This window comes from Sminthopsis crassicaudata, chromosome 4 (genome assembly GCF_048593235.1).
Source record: "Sminthopsis crassicaudata isolate SCR6 chromosome 4, ASM4859323v1, whole genome shotgun sequence".
Classification (NCBI taxonomy): Eukaryota; Metazoa; Chordata; class Mammalia; order Dasyuromorphia; family Dasyuridae; genus Sminthopsis; species Sminthopsis crassicaudata.
Window position 1 is genome coordinate 326565756 of NC_133620.1, and position 13973 is coordinate 326579728.

Genomic DNA, 13973 nt, shown 5'->3' on the forward strand with positions numbered 1-13973 from the left:
GATGATAAAGGGGCTGGGGACAGAGCCTTGGGAGATAATCACAATTAAAGGGCTAGACATAGATGATGATACCAGCAAAGGAAAATAAGGAGCAATCAGTAAATAAGAAATGAACCAAGAGATAGCAGTATCACAAAAACCTAAAGAGGACAATGTGTAGTAAAAGAAGGTGGTCAGCAGTGGCAGTTTTATGTGGTGCAGAGAAGTCAAGAATCATCCAATCAATCAACAAACATTGATATCTAATTATGTACCAGGTGCTGTGCTAGGTGAAACAGTATCTTCTCCTGCATTTTATAGTGCAACAATTATACATATAAATATAAAGCAAATCTTTTTGCAAAGGAAGACACTTGTAATAGGGGTTGGATAGATAGGAAAAGCTTCCTGTAGAACTTGTTTCTTAAAAGAAGAGAAGCCCTCTGTGAGATGGAGGAGGTCAGGAATGTCTCCTAGGCATGTGGGAAGACAAAGCACAGAAATGGGAGATGGAGTGTTGTGGGTGAGGAACAAAAGGAAGAAAAGTTTGGCTAGATTACAGAATGCATGAGAGGGAAAGTGATATTCAATTAAGTTGGAAGGATAGATTGGGATTTTAAAAATTATATAGAGTTTATATTTAATCCTAAAAATAATGATACCTGGAGATGATTGAGTAGAGGAGACACATAATCAGGTGTTTAAGTGAAATTATTTTGTTGGTTGGAGTTGAGAAAGATGAGTCAGGGAGACCAATTAGGAGGTTGCTGCAATAATCTAAATAAAAGGTGAAGAGAGTCTGAACTAAGTCAGTAGCTGTATAAATGCTGAAGGAGAGAAATAGGTAGGATAAAAGAGATGTGAAGACAAAGACTACAAAATTTTGCAACTTATTGGATGTGTGGGGTGAGGAAGAGTGAGGAATCTGAGATAATGCTAAAGTTATGAACTGAGGAGATTGGAAGGATAGTGGTACCTTCCCCAGAAATTTGGAAGAGGAATGACTTTGGGATGAGCAAAATATAATGAGTTCAGTTTGGGATATTTCAAGTTTAAGATGTTTTTGGAAAATGCAGTTTGAAATATCTGATAGGGAATTGGTAAGAGGGCGTTAAAGCTCAGAGGAGAGACTGGGGCCTTCAGAGTCACATAAATAGGAATTAGGTTCCTGTATCTTGTTTTGCCCTATATATAAAATATATACATATTTTTGTGCATATATATATATATATATATATATATATATATATATATATATATATATATATATATATATATATATATATAAAACATATAAATATCCATATAAAATTATATACCTATATGGTTATATAAACATATACACATACAATATTAAAACATATATACAAATTTAATATCTAAATATAAATATGTAACTATATGTATATAGTCATATATGTTATATTTACACAATATTATATATGTGTAATTTGCATATAGTATATGCAACCATGAACATAATAATATATTCATATATTATTATATATACACATATAACATCTTTATATACATATATAACTATATATATGTATGTATATATATACATACATATATATATATATAGTTACATTTTTATATCTATGAATTATCTGCATAGAGATGATATGGAGCAAAATGTGTGGGGAGAAGGGCTAGCCTAGGACTGAACCCTGAGGAACACCCCTAGGTAGGAAGTATGATATAGATGATAAAGCAAAAAAGGATATGGAAAAGGAGTAGTCAGGAAAAGTGGAGGCAAACCAGGAGAGAGTAGTTTCATGAAAACTTAGTAGAGGGTTTCCAAGACAATGGTCATCAGTGTCAAATGTAGCAGAGAGGTAAAGGATGAGACCTGAGAAAGAATTTCAGGTTTTGCAATGAAAAGATCATCATTAACATTGAAGAAACTTTAGTTTCAGTTGAATGATGAGGTCAGAAATTATGGTGAAAGGGTTTACAAGTGGTTGAGAGGAGAAGTAAAGATTACATGAGTAGACAGCTTCATCTTGAGGTATGGTATGGCTGAGAAGGAGAGGAATGACTTAGAACAATAAAGTTACTAGACTAGTTAATTGGATTTCAGCTGGATATGAGGAAAGCAGTGTTGAACAGTGAAAAGAGCTCTGGATTTAGGCCCAAGAGACCTGGATTTTCTCCAGCTCTAGCACTTTTAGCAATATAATTGTGATTAGGGCATATCAATTCTCTGATCTTGTTTTGTTATTGAAAAATAGAAGTAATATTATATGCATTAGCTATTATATGCATTAGCTACCTTACAGGATAATTCTGGGGAAAATGCTTTCTAAATCTTAAAACCCTATAGAAAAGGGCGTTATTATTATTATCAAAAGGGAGGGTAGGGCACTAATGGCCTTGGAGGGATTGGAAACTGGTGGTACTACTCATACTAATAGGAATTTTTGTAGTGACTGTTACATTCTTTTTGTTTTGAAACCTAAGGAAAATTTTTTTTTAAATGTCAATTAAAATTTTTTTTGGGGGGGACTGGCTCATTGTTTAAGAAGGACCACCAGGTTAGGTCCCATTTTTAATTAAGCATCTCTTTTGATGCCTTTTCTGTGATTAAGTACTTGATCCTCAGGGATCAACTCCTAATGTACATTTTTCTGTATCTATATCTACATTCCTACAATTTGTATGCATATATACATATATGCATATTGTTGAATCATTTTAATTATATCTTACTCTTTATGATCCCGTTTTGGATTTTCTTGATAAAGGTATGGAATGATTTACCATTTCCTTCTCCAGCTCAATTAAAGGTAAAGAAATGAGCAATCAGGGTTAAGTGACTTGTTTAGTAAGGGTCTGAGTTGGATTCAAACATCATGCTCCACTATGCTACCCCTTGTCCACATACATAAATATGTTCACATACACATATAATCTGTATTTTGTGTGTGTGTGTGTGTGTGTGTGTGCATACTAGGTCTAATACAGGGCTATTTATTCCTAGAGATTCCTGAATCTTTAGCACTGAAGTATTTTTATGGCCTTTCTCTCAAACTTCACTATTTGTCTTCCTTTCTACAAACTTGTACATTTCAATTACTGAAACTCAGCACTTTTACATTTTAAGTATAATGGGGGTTAACCCATATATACAGTGAATCACATGGTCTCTGTCTCACTGTGCTGCAGGACTTTTTGTTTTGAGTTGATGAAGCAATCCCCTTATTGATGTAATAGGACTCTGATCCCCAGATCTTTGTGGGGGGAATCTGAGTCTTTTGGCTTTGGACCACCCAACCCTTCCACCCTTAATTCACCTAGAGATTACTCTTCAGGCCACCACCTTCCATCCTTAATTCATCAGGAGATCAATTCCCTGGCTACAGAAGACTAAATAAAATTAAACTCTGTCTCTCAGTTCCTTGCTATCTTCTTAATCAGGATCCTAGCCGACTGAGAGCCTTTCAGTATCAATAAACTCTCCTTTGCCAACCTTTAACTTGGAGACTGGGACTGTGAATTCTTTCACATAACCTGTGACACTGGCCTGGGGACTGCCAAAAGCTGTTAGGATGACTCATCCCTCAACATTATGATTCTGGAAGAACTAGCTTCCCACTAAATAGAATTTTAAAAGAGAGGCAAATTTTGCTTTTCTATCCTTCCTCTCTCCTTCCCTTCCTCTCCCAAACTCTTCCCATGAGATTTCCTTTGAGTGAGGGAAGAACAGCTCTTTCTCCACAACCAGGAACTCATGGTAGCTACTCACACAAGAAGGAATGTACACATGCTGCCTCTCTAAGTCGGCATTTGGGTCTCAGGGTTCTGTTTGCCTCTCCTGTTTGTGTTTCTTTCCCTGAACACAGGTGACCAAACGCTAATCTGGAGATGGGTGTTTTCAACTTTGGAGGCAACTTCAGGAGTTCCCAGGGTCTTCAGCTAGAGCTTTTTGATGTCAGGAAGAGATTTCTATATCCTACCAGGGGAAAATGATCATAAAGAGATGATGAACCCAATATATACCTTGGCTGGCAGAAGACATGAACCTTCAGGGAGTTGTTCAGACAGGACAAAGTTAAGGTGAAGGTGAAATGTCTATTCATAGTCCTACTAAGTATTCTATGATTAGTGTTTTAAGTATTGGCATCCTAGGAATATAAAATAGGAGCTGTAGTCAATGTATATTTATGGGTCTTTAGAGCTGTAAACATTTCTTTCATAGTAAAAAAAACAAAAACAAAAAACTCCTACACTTGATCTACAGTGCACATTGAGCATCTTCATATTCTCTTATGAGAACACTATAGACATGAGCTTAAGTGTTTTTATTTCTCCTGGGGATCTGGAGAGGGGGCTGGAAGGATCATAATTTAAACCTGATACATGTATGGATCCAGAGCTTAGGGTCTCTTTAGTGGCCTTGTGAATTATTACATAAATATTAAAAATTATTTTCTTTTTAAGCTCAGAAGAAATTATTATTATTATTTTTAAAGTTCCAACTCATAAGACTGTTTCCTATTATCTCTGATGAGTCCTGTCTTCCCTTCTATCTCCACTGTTTACCACAATGCACATAGCCTGTGGCTGTTGCCACACTACCACACCCTTGGCCTGCCCTTGCACAAGGACTACCACATCAACTGAATCTTGGATCAAGGTCTGGATACTGCACTGCATTTCCTTTTAGCTAATTTTAACACTCAGAAAATACTGCATCATTCAAGTTTGGCCATAAAGGAGAACAAGTATCAGAGTCTTTGTTATAGCCAAATAATAGGGCATCTGCAGGTTTTTCCCTGTGGCAGTTATTCAGATGACTAAACAGATTCCTAGACACTAGTCAATATTGGAAATTGGTACATCATAACAAGTTGTAAAATAAGTCTTAAAGAAACCTGGTGGTATAATAGAATTAAGAGATCTGGGTTTGAATCATGACTTTGACTATAGTAATAGCTAGCATTTATATAATGTTTTCTGATTTGAAAAATTATACAGAACTTTGAGAGAGGTCCTATTATTATTCATTTTGCTCATTTGTTATTATTACTTTTCTTCCTGAGAGAGTCATTCTAGCTAAGATTATACATTATTTTATAGGAGTCCCCAGATCAATTTGGTGAGCTTCTAGGGAAGAGAACATTTATTTAGGACTTTGATTTTTTTTTTTTTTCCTTTTGCACAATGCGGATATTCTCTTTTGACTCAGTCAGATTTATCAGATATTGATTGGGGGATGAATCAGTTGACTCAGACAAAATGTACAGGAGAAGCCATAACTTTCCTCGCCCATAAAAGGAGGCTTTTGTTTTATTTGAATAAGACCTAGATCTTGCTTGAGTTTGAATCTCTTCTGCCACTTAATACCTATGTGACTTATGCAATTGTACATTGTAGACATCAGTATTCATTATAATATTTTTCTATAATCATGAGTAATCACCTCTTGGTATTATATACATAAATTTATGCTAATATAATAGGCAAGGTTGCATCAGACTGAATATATTAATTGTACATCAGACATATTACATACATACATCATAATAGTACATGTAAATTCATACACAAGCAAATAATCACAAATAGCAAGAAAAACCCACTAACATAACTCATAATAACAATATCAATAGACTTATATAATACCAAAACTTATCTAATTACTAGCATATTCATAAGTAGCAACTTTATACATATCTAATAGACAAATATAGTTATTTACATTCAAGAAGCTAACACTAACACATCCATCAACATATGCAGTTATGTGCAAGGAATACATTAAAATGGGCAAGCATTTGAACTGTTTAGCTATATGGGTATATACTTTTCTTGCTTCTCTCACAACACTGTAAGTTAATTTGATGACAAGTTAAATAGTTCTGAATCTTTTGTGATATACTGACCTTCTGCTTCTCTTCCTGAGTTAGCTGATTATTATTCTCATCAGATCTATAAGCTCTTGGTGCTAAACTTGACTTTTTTGTACTTAAGCAAACAGGAAACTATTTCAATGATTCAAGCTGACACCAAAAACTTTTTAAGGAAACTTCAGTGTCACTCATATATCCTAAGTATGGGTGGTCTTTGTCAAGTGGTCTACCAAATCCTAGCCAATTCATAAATTGTAGTGGAATAATTTTCAAATATTTCTCATAGTACGATTAAAGTATGATAGTTGCTATGATTCACTGTCTGGTATAGCATTGCATTCCACATTCTCATTTTTTAACTTCACTTCTGTGGAAGATTCTAGGAGTCTAAATGATGGATCTATAAGAAATTGTCATATTTCTCTCAAGTGCATTTGACATATGACCATACGTATATTTGTAACAGAAAATAAACAGTTTGATCTTTCTGGGTTTTCTTGTTTCAAATTGTTGTGACTTCTCTACCCTTGTTTCTTGTCTTTCCAGGTAAAAAAATTATGCTAATAGTTCCATTTCTCAACATGCTTCTGTGCCTACATCCAGGTTCTGGAGATATTAGAAGGTGAGTTTTCCTGAGTTGGTCTACTTTGTATATTCAGCTCATTGGTGAAATACTTTCCCTTTCTTTAGCAACTACTCACAAGTCAAATGTTTTCTTGTTGATATGACATTTGTTAACTATACCTTTAGCTTAGGATATCCTTCTAGTATTCTGCTAAATTAGGCAATTTTGGTAATGCTTGATTTCTTGCAATGTATCACTGCTTTTTTTTCCCCCCAGTCTCAATAATAGGGTATTTACCTGCATTCACAACTTCTGGTGGAACATTCTCCTTCATGCTGAATGGTTTTGCTGAATTAATACAAATGTCACCTCAGAATTTAATGAAGACCCCAAATGAAAGATATCTCCTCAATTTCCAATATCTTGTTGCCATGAAAAAATCTATCAATATTTTTTGCACATGCAGTTCCTTTTCCCTTTTAGATGGGACATAGTGGTGTTGTTGGGTCAAAAGGGATGCACAGTTTAGTTACCCTTTGAATATAATTCCAAACTGCTCTCCAGAATGGCTAGGTCAGTTCAGAACTCCACCAACAGTGCATTAATGTCCCAATTTTCTCATAACTCTTCCAACATTTATCATTTTCCTTTTTTGTCATATTGGCCAATCTGGTAGGTATGAAGTGGTATTTCAAAGTTGTTTTAATTTGCATTTCTATAATCAAAAGTGATTTATAGCACTTCTTTATGCACTTATAAATAGTTTTGATTTCTTCATCTGAAAATTGATTGTTCATATCCTTTGGCTATTTCTCAACTGGAGAATGTCTTTTATTCTTATAAGTTTTACTCAATTTTCGATATATTGGAGAAATGAGGCATTCATCAGGGATACTTGCTCTAAAAATTGTTTCCCAGCTTTCTGCTTTCCTTCTAATCTTGGTTGCATTAGTTTTGCTTGTACCAAAGCTTTTAAGTCTGATAAAATCAAAGTTATCTATTTTACATTTTTAATGCTCTCTATTTCTTATTTAATAATCAATTTTCCTCCTTCCTGTTTGACAGGTATTCCTTGCTCTTCTAATTTGCTTTTAGTATCTGTTTTATGTATAATATCATGCATCCATTTTGAACTTATCTTGCTATATAGTGTGAGATGTTGATCTATACATAGTTCATGTCCTATTTTCCAGTTTTCCCAGGAGTTTTTTTTTTTTTACCAAATAGTGAATTCTTATCCCTAAAACTGGGGTCTTTGTGTTTATATATTAGGTTATTTTTATCATTGACTATTGTGTCTTGTATACCACATCTATTTTACTGATCCACTACTCTGTTTCTTAGCCAGTATCAGATAATTTTAATGATTATTGCTTTATAATATAGGTTGACTTTTTGTTCTTCCTGATGAATTTTGTTATTTTTTCTAACTCTACCACATTGTTTTTTGGTAGTTTGATTGATATGACATTGAGTAAGTAAGTTAGTTGAGGCAGAATTGTCATTTTCATTATATTGGCTTGACCTATCCATGGTAATTGATTTTTTTTTTTTCAGTTGCTTACATCTGACTTTATTCATGTGAAAAGTGTTTTGTAATTGTGTTCATATAGTACTTGGGTTTGCTTTGGTAAGTAGATTCCTAAGTATTTTATATCATTTATAGTTTTTTTTTTAAAGTTCTTTTTATTTATTTATTTATTTTTATAGCTTTTTATTTACAAGATATATGCATGGGTAATTTTTCATCATTGACAGTTGCAAAACCTTTTGTTCCAATTTTTCCCCTCCTTCCCCATCCCCTTCTCCCCCAGATGGCAAGTAGACCAATACATGTTAAATATGTTAAAGTATATGTTAAATACAATATATGTATACATGTCCATACAGTTATTTTGCAGCACAAGAAGAATCGGACTTTGAAATAGTGTACAATTAACCTGTGAAAGAAATAAAAAATGCAGGCGGACAAAAATAGAGGGATTGAGAATTCTACGTAGTGATTCACACTCATTTCCCTGAGTTCTTTTGCTGGTATAGCTGGTTTAATTCATTACTGTTCTATTGGAACTGATTTGTTTCATCTCATTGTTGAAGAGGGCCATGTCCATCAGATTGATCATCATATAATATTTTTGTAGAAGTGTACAGTGATCTCCTGGTTCTTCTCATTTCTCTCAGCATCAGTTCATGTAAGTCTCTCCAGGCCTTTCTGAATTCATTCTGCTGGTCATTTCTTACAGAACAATAATATTCCATAACATTCATATACCACAATTTATTCAGCCAGTCTCCAATAGAAAGGCATCCACTCATTTTCCAGTTTCTGGCCACTACAAAAAGGGCTGCCACAAACATTTTGGCACATACAGGTAGGTCCCTTTCCCTTCTTTAAGATCTTTTTGGATTATAAGCCCCGTAGCAACACTGCTGGGTCAAAAGGTATGCACAGTTTGATAGCTTTTTGGGCATAATTCCAAATCGCTCTCCAGAATGGCTGGATGTATTCACAATTCCACCAACAATATATCAGTGTCCCAATTTTCCCACATCCCCTCCAACATTCCGCATTATCTTTCCCTATCATTCTAGCCAATCTGACAGGTGTGTAGTGATATCTCAGAGTTGTCTTAATTTGCATTTCTCTGATTAATAATGACTTGGAGCATCTTTTCTTATGGCTAGAAATAGTTTTAATTTCTTTGTCTGAGAATTGTCTATTCATATCCTTTGACCACTTATCGATTGGAGAATGGCTAGATTTCTTATAAATTAGAGTCAATTCTCTATATATTTTGGAAATGAGGCCTTTATCAGTACCTTTGAGTTTACAGTTATTTTAAATGCAGTTTTTCTTTCTATCTCTTGCAGGCTTAGTCATATAAAGAAATGCTGATGATTTATGTGGGTTTATCCTATATTCTGCAACTTTGCTAAAGTTGTTAATTATTTCAAGTAATTTTTTTAGCTGATTACCTAAGGTTCTCTAGGTATACCATCAAGCCATCTGCAGTAAGTGATAGTGTGGTTTTCTCATCGCCTATTCTAATTCCTTTTTCTTCTTTAATTGCTAACACTAATATTTTTAGTGCTGTATTAAATAGTGGACATCCTTGATTCACTCTGAGCTTATCAGGATGGCTTCTAGCTTATACCCATTACAGATTGCATTTAAAATTTTGAATGCACCTATAATTAAAATAAACCAAAACAAAACTGATGTGCAATTATTCTCTCCATAATTCTCAGATTGAATGCTCCAAACATCTGGATCTTCTCATGTTGTCACAAGCAATTGAAAATACATAGAGAAACATCACATTATAATCATACAATAAGTATTATTAAGCATCTTATCAAATGCATGTGACTCTGACCTTGGTCATACTATTTGCCATTTCTAGGACTTTGCTTCCATGTTTCTAAAACACAATCTTTAAAACACAAGGCAATCTCAAAGGCCCATTCCAATTATATAAGTGATTCTACAACTAGTATTATAACCAAATGATGCTCTTGGGGATTCTTCAGGCTAGGAGGAAATCAATCTATATCCACAATGGGAGTGACATTTTATACATCTATACATTTTGCTCTGGAGTTACACTGAGTCATCCTATTCATAGTCTGGATTTGGAATAACTGAATTTGAATGCTCATCATCAAAACAATAATGCATAATCAGATCAATAATTGAATCAGTCAATAAAATTTGTTCATTATTATCAGGGATTAGTTAGCTCAATTAGCTAAGTTATAACAGAGTTATAAAAGTCAGGCTTCATTATTAACTGAGGTGCAAATCTTTAATTACTATTGAAGTAAAAAACAATTCAGAGTATATTATCTACTGGTGGGAAACAAGATTTTTCTTTTCTTTTTTTATAGCTTTTTATTTACAAGACATATACATGGGTAATTTTTCAACACTGACCCTTCCAAAACCTTCTGTTCCAAATTTTCCCCTTCTTCCCCCCACCTCCTCCCCAGATGGCAGGTATTCTAATACTAATATATATGTATGCATACACACATATACATAAAGTTATCTTGCTGCACAAGAAAAATTGGATCTAGAAAGAAAAAAAAAATCTGAGAAGGAAAACAAAAATGCAAGCAAACAACAACAGAAAGAGTGAAAATGCTATGTTGTGGTGCACACTCAGTTTCCATAGTCCTCTCCCTGGGTGTAGATGGCACTTTTCATTCCTGAACAATTGGAACTGGTCTGAATGAATTCATGGAAACAAGATTTTTCATAGAAAGGAAGGAAATGAAAATGTTTAGTCTGGTGAAGTTAAGCTTGAGGGAGGGCCAATGTTAGCAATATTCAAGTGTTTGAAGAAAGGGTTATTATGTCAAAAAAGGGTTAAACTTATTTTTCTGGACTCCAAAGGGCAGAACTAGAAGGTCTGGGTGGAGACTGAAAAGAAGCAGATTTAAGCTGCATGTAAGAAGATATTTTTCCCCTTTTTAAAAATAGTACTTTATTTTCCCTCAATTATCTATTAAAACAATTCTTAATTTTTAAACAAATTTTAAGTTCCAAATTCTATTCTTCCTTCCCTTCTCCCTTCTCTGAGATGGAAAGCACTCTGATATAGGTTATATTTGTGCAGTCATATAAATGAGTAAATACAGATAAATTCAATATTATTTAGTATTTTGCTTATTTTGTATAAGAAAACTCAAAAAAAAAAAAGAAAGAAAAAAGGGAGGGAGGAAGAAAGAAAGAAAATAGCATATCTCTGTATTCAGATAGTATTGGACAGATAACATGTTTCATCATGAGTCCTTTGGGATTATCTAAGAGTAAGAATTGTATAAAAGTGGAATGGAATGAGTTGGAAGGTTCTCTTTCCCTAAAATTTTTTCAATTAAAGGCTTGACCCCATGGATATATGGAGGGGGTCCTTGTCCAGATTTCCTCACTGCTATAAGAGAAGAATTTTGAGTAGCTGACCTATAACATTTTTTCTAGCTATCAAAATATTATTTAATCCTATTTTTCTTATAGTCCACTTTCCTCCAAAATATACTAATTTTTTTGATACAGTTAATTCTAGAAACTGAATTTTGATCTTATAGACCCTAACTTAAGGTACCAGTTCAAAAATGTGTGAATGTCTTCCTCCCTCCCTCTTTCCTTCCCTCCCTCCTTTCTCCCTCTCTCTTCTTCCTTTCCTCCCTCTCCCTCCCTCCTTCCTTCCCTTTCCTTCCTTCCTTCCTTCCCTCCCTCCTTCCTTCCTTCCCTTCCTTCCTTCCCTCCCTCCCTCCTTCCTTCCTTCCCTTCCTTCCTTCCCTTCCTCCCTCCTTCCCTTTCCTTCCTTCCTTCCTTCCTTCCTTCCTTCCTTCCCTTTCCTTCCTTCCTTCCTTCCTTCCTTCCTTCCTTCCTTCCTTCCTTCCTTCCTTCCTTCCTTCCTTCCTTCCTTCCTTCCTTCCTTCCTTCCTTCTTTCCTTCCTTCCTTCCTTCCTTCCTCCCTCCTTCCTTCTCTTTCCTTCCTTCCTTCCTTCCTTCCTTCCTTCCTTCCTTCCTTCCTTCCTTCCTTCCTTCCTTCCTTCCTTCCTTCCTTCCTTCCTTTCTTCCTTCCTTCCTTCCTTCCTTCCTTCTTTTCTATCCAACTCAGTAGTACAAATTGTTGATATCTGAGGAAACAGAAGATTACTAGAATCAGGAAGTGAACTAAGCAAGATGCCTTCTCTTCTTTATTAGCCTGAGTGCAACTTCTTCTGTATGGCATTTCAGAAACTCTGGATGCTTCTATTTTTATGTAATAATGCCTCCTCATATCTATAATAGCACTTTCATGATAACAAAGTGTTTTCTTCACAATAACCTTATTAGGTAGGTTGTACAGTAGTACTAAGTAATATTAGCACCATTTTGATCTGCTGCTGCGAATTTTGTTCAGACCACAAGTTTGCTCAATTTGCAAGGCTGAAAGCAAAGGTAGATTCTATGTTCCCTCCAGTGCCTATTTCCAGCTGTGATTTTGATTTCCCTTGTGACTGGGAGAACCCAAAACTGTCTCCCCTTCTCCTTCCTGATTGCTGATTTATTGGGGCAGATTGTTCACTATATTACCATTATGTACTATCAAAATAAAAGGGAGGCTCTGACATATGTGTATTAAAAGGAGATCAGCAGTTAGTTGGCTCTTTTTTAATGACAGCAGCAACCCAATAACCATCTCTCAGAATAAAAGTGGAAAGTGGATCAGATTTAGAATTAGAAGACCTGGCTTTGAATCCTAGCTCTGCCCATTCCTGCACTGGAGGGAACATAGAATCTACCTTTGCTGTCAGCCTTGCAAGTTGAGCAAACTTGTGGTCTGAACAAAATCCACTGAAGCAGACCAAGTTATATTCTCTTGCATTGTTTCCCATTGACATGTCTCCCAGCACATCCATGGGTGATTCATTCCAAGAAGAAGTTTCACAACTCAACTTGGAAAAGCATGTGTAATCTGGAGAGTCTGGAGAAGGAGGGACATTCTTAAAAGGCAGTTAGCTGGCTCTTTTGTAATGAGAGCAGCAATGGATAACCATTTAATTATCAGAGTTAGAATGTAATAACTTTTAATGCTGCTAAAAACCAGTGCAGCAGTATGGCAAAGCAGGGGAGAAAGTTAGCCTTAGAGCATCCTTAATCTGTGGTTTGTGAACTTGTTTTTTGAAATATTTTGACAACTATATAATTTGTTTCTTTTGGAATTGTATGTATTTTATCATTCTATATAATTATGTATATATATTTATCACTCTATGTGTTACATAATTCTGAGTCCATAGGTATCACTGAACTACCAGAAGGGTTCATAGCATTAAAAATTTTAAGAAACTCTGATCTCCTATTAGTGAGACTTGTCATAATGCATAATGACTATGTGTAACATTGGGCAAGTAATTAACTATGAAGCCCCCAACAATTTGCTATAAGACTGTAAACTCCTGATTTGTATTGGGAATTTTCCACACTCATGAAATTATATAAACTCTCTCTCTGCAAAAACTGCCTCTGTTGGTCTATCATAAATACTTGTCAGGAATAAGCTTCAGGAAAAACAAATGGAAAACATTCTCCAACACAGACATCAATATAAGTGTCTTTTTAGGAGAAAATAATTTTTAAATTAGGTTAATTATAAAAACTTCCTATTAATCAAAGACTGAGAGAACAAGGCAATATGTTCTTTTCAAGATTGTCTTGTAAGATGTGTAAAATTAGGAAAATTGTACTCAATTGAATGTCCTCTATATAGCAGCCAAATGGATAACCCTAGAACATATATGTCTATGTCACTTGCCTATTAAAAATCTTCAGTGATTCTCTAATTCTTCTTGGATGAAATAGAGAATTCGCAGCCTGACATTTATAGCCTTGAACAATATGGTTTCTATCTTTCATATTTTATATTACTCTTTTTCAGACAATTTCCATTCTAGATGAACTGACCTCTGATATTCTTCATATAATACATTCCAACTTTCTTTACAATTTTGCAAAGCCTGTCTCTTCTATCTGGAATACCCTCTTTCTCTCCCCACTTTAGCTCTTTAGAATTTCTAGCTTT

General features: G+C 34.7%; 1 long non-coding RNA gene across 2 annotated transcripts in view; it reads left to right on the forward strand.

Moving 5' to 3' along the window:
- LOC141538793 (uncharacterized) overlaps positions 1-13973 on the forward strand; it is a 38115-nt gene that overhangs the window by 6211 nt on the left and 17931 nt on the right. Inside the window, exons 1-3 of one of the 2 annotated variants that reach the window (XR_012481130.1) lie at positions 3914-4038; positions 6381-6456; positions 7957-8029. This is a non-coding gene — a long non-coding RNA (uncharacterized LOC141538793). Of the gene's footprint in view, positions 1-3913; positions 4039-6380; positions 6457-7956; positions 8030-13973 lie in introns of those variants that run through there. The other variant, XR_012481129.1, reaches the window with a different exon arrangement.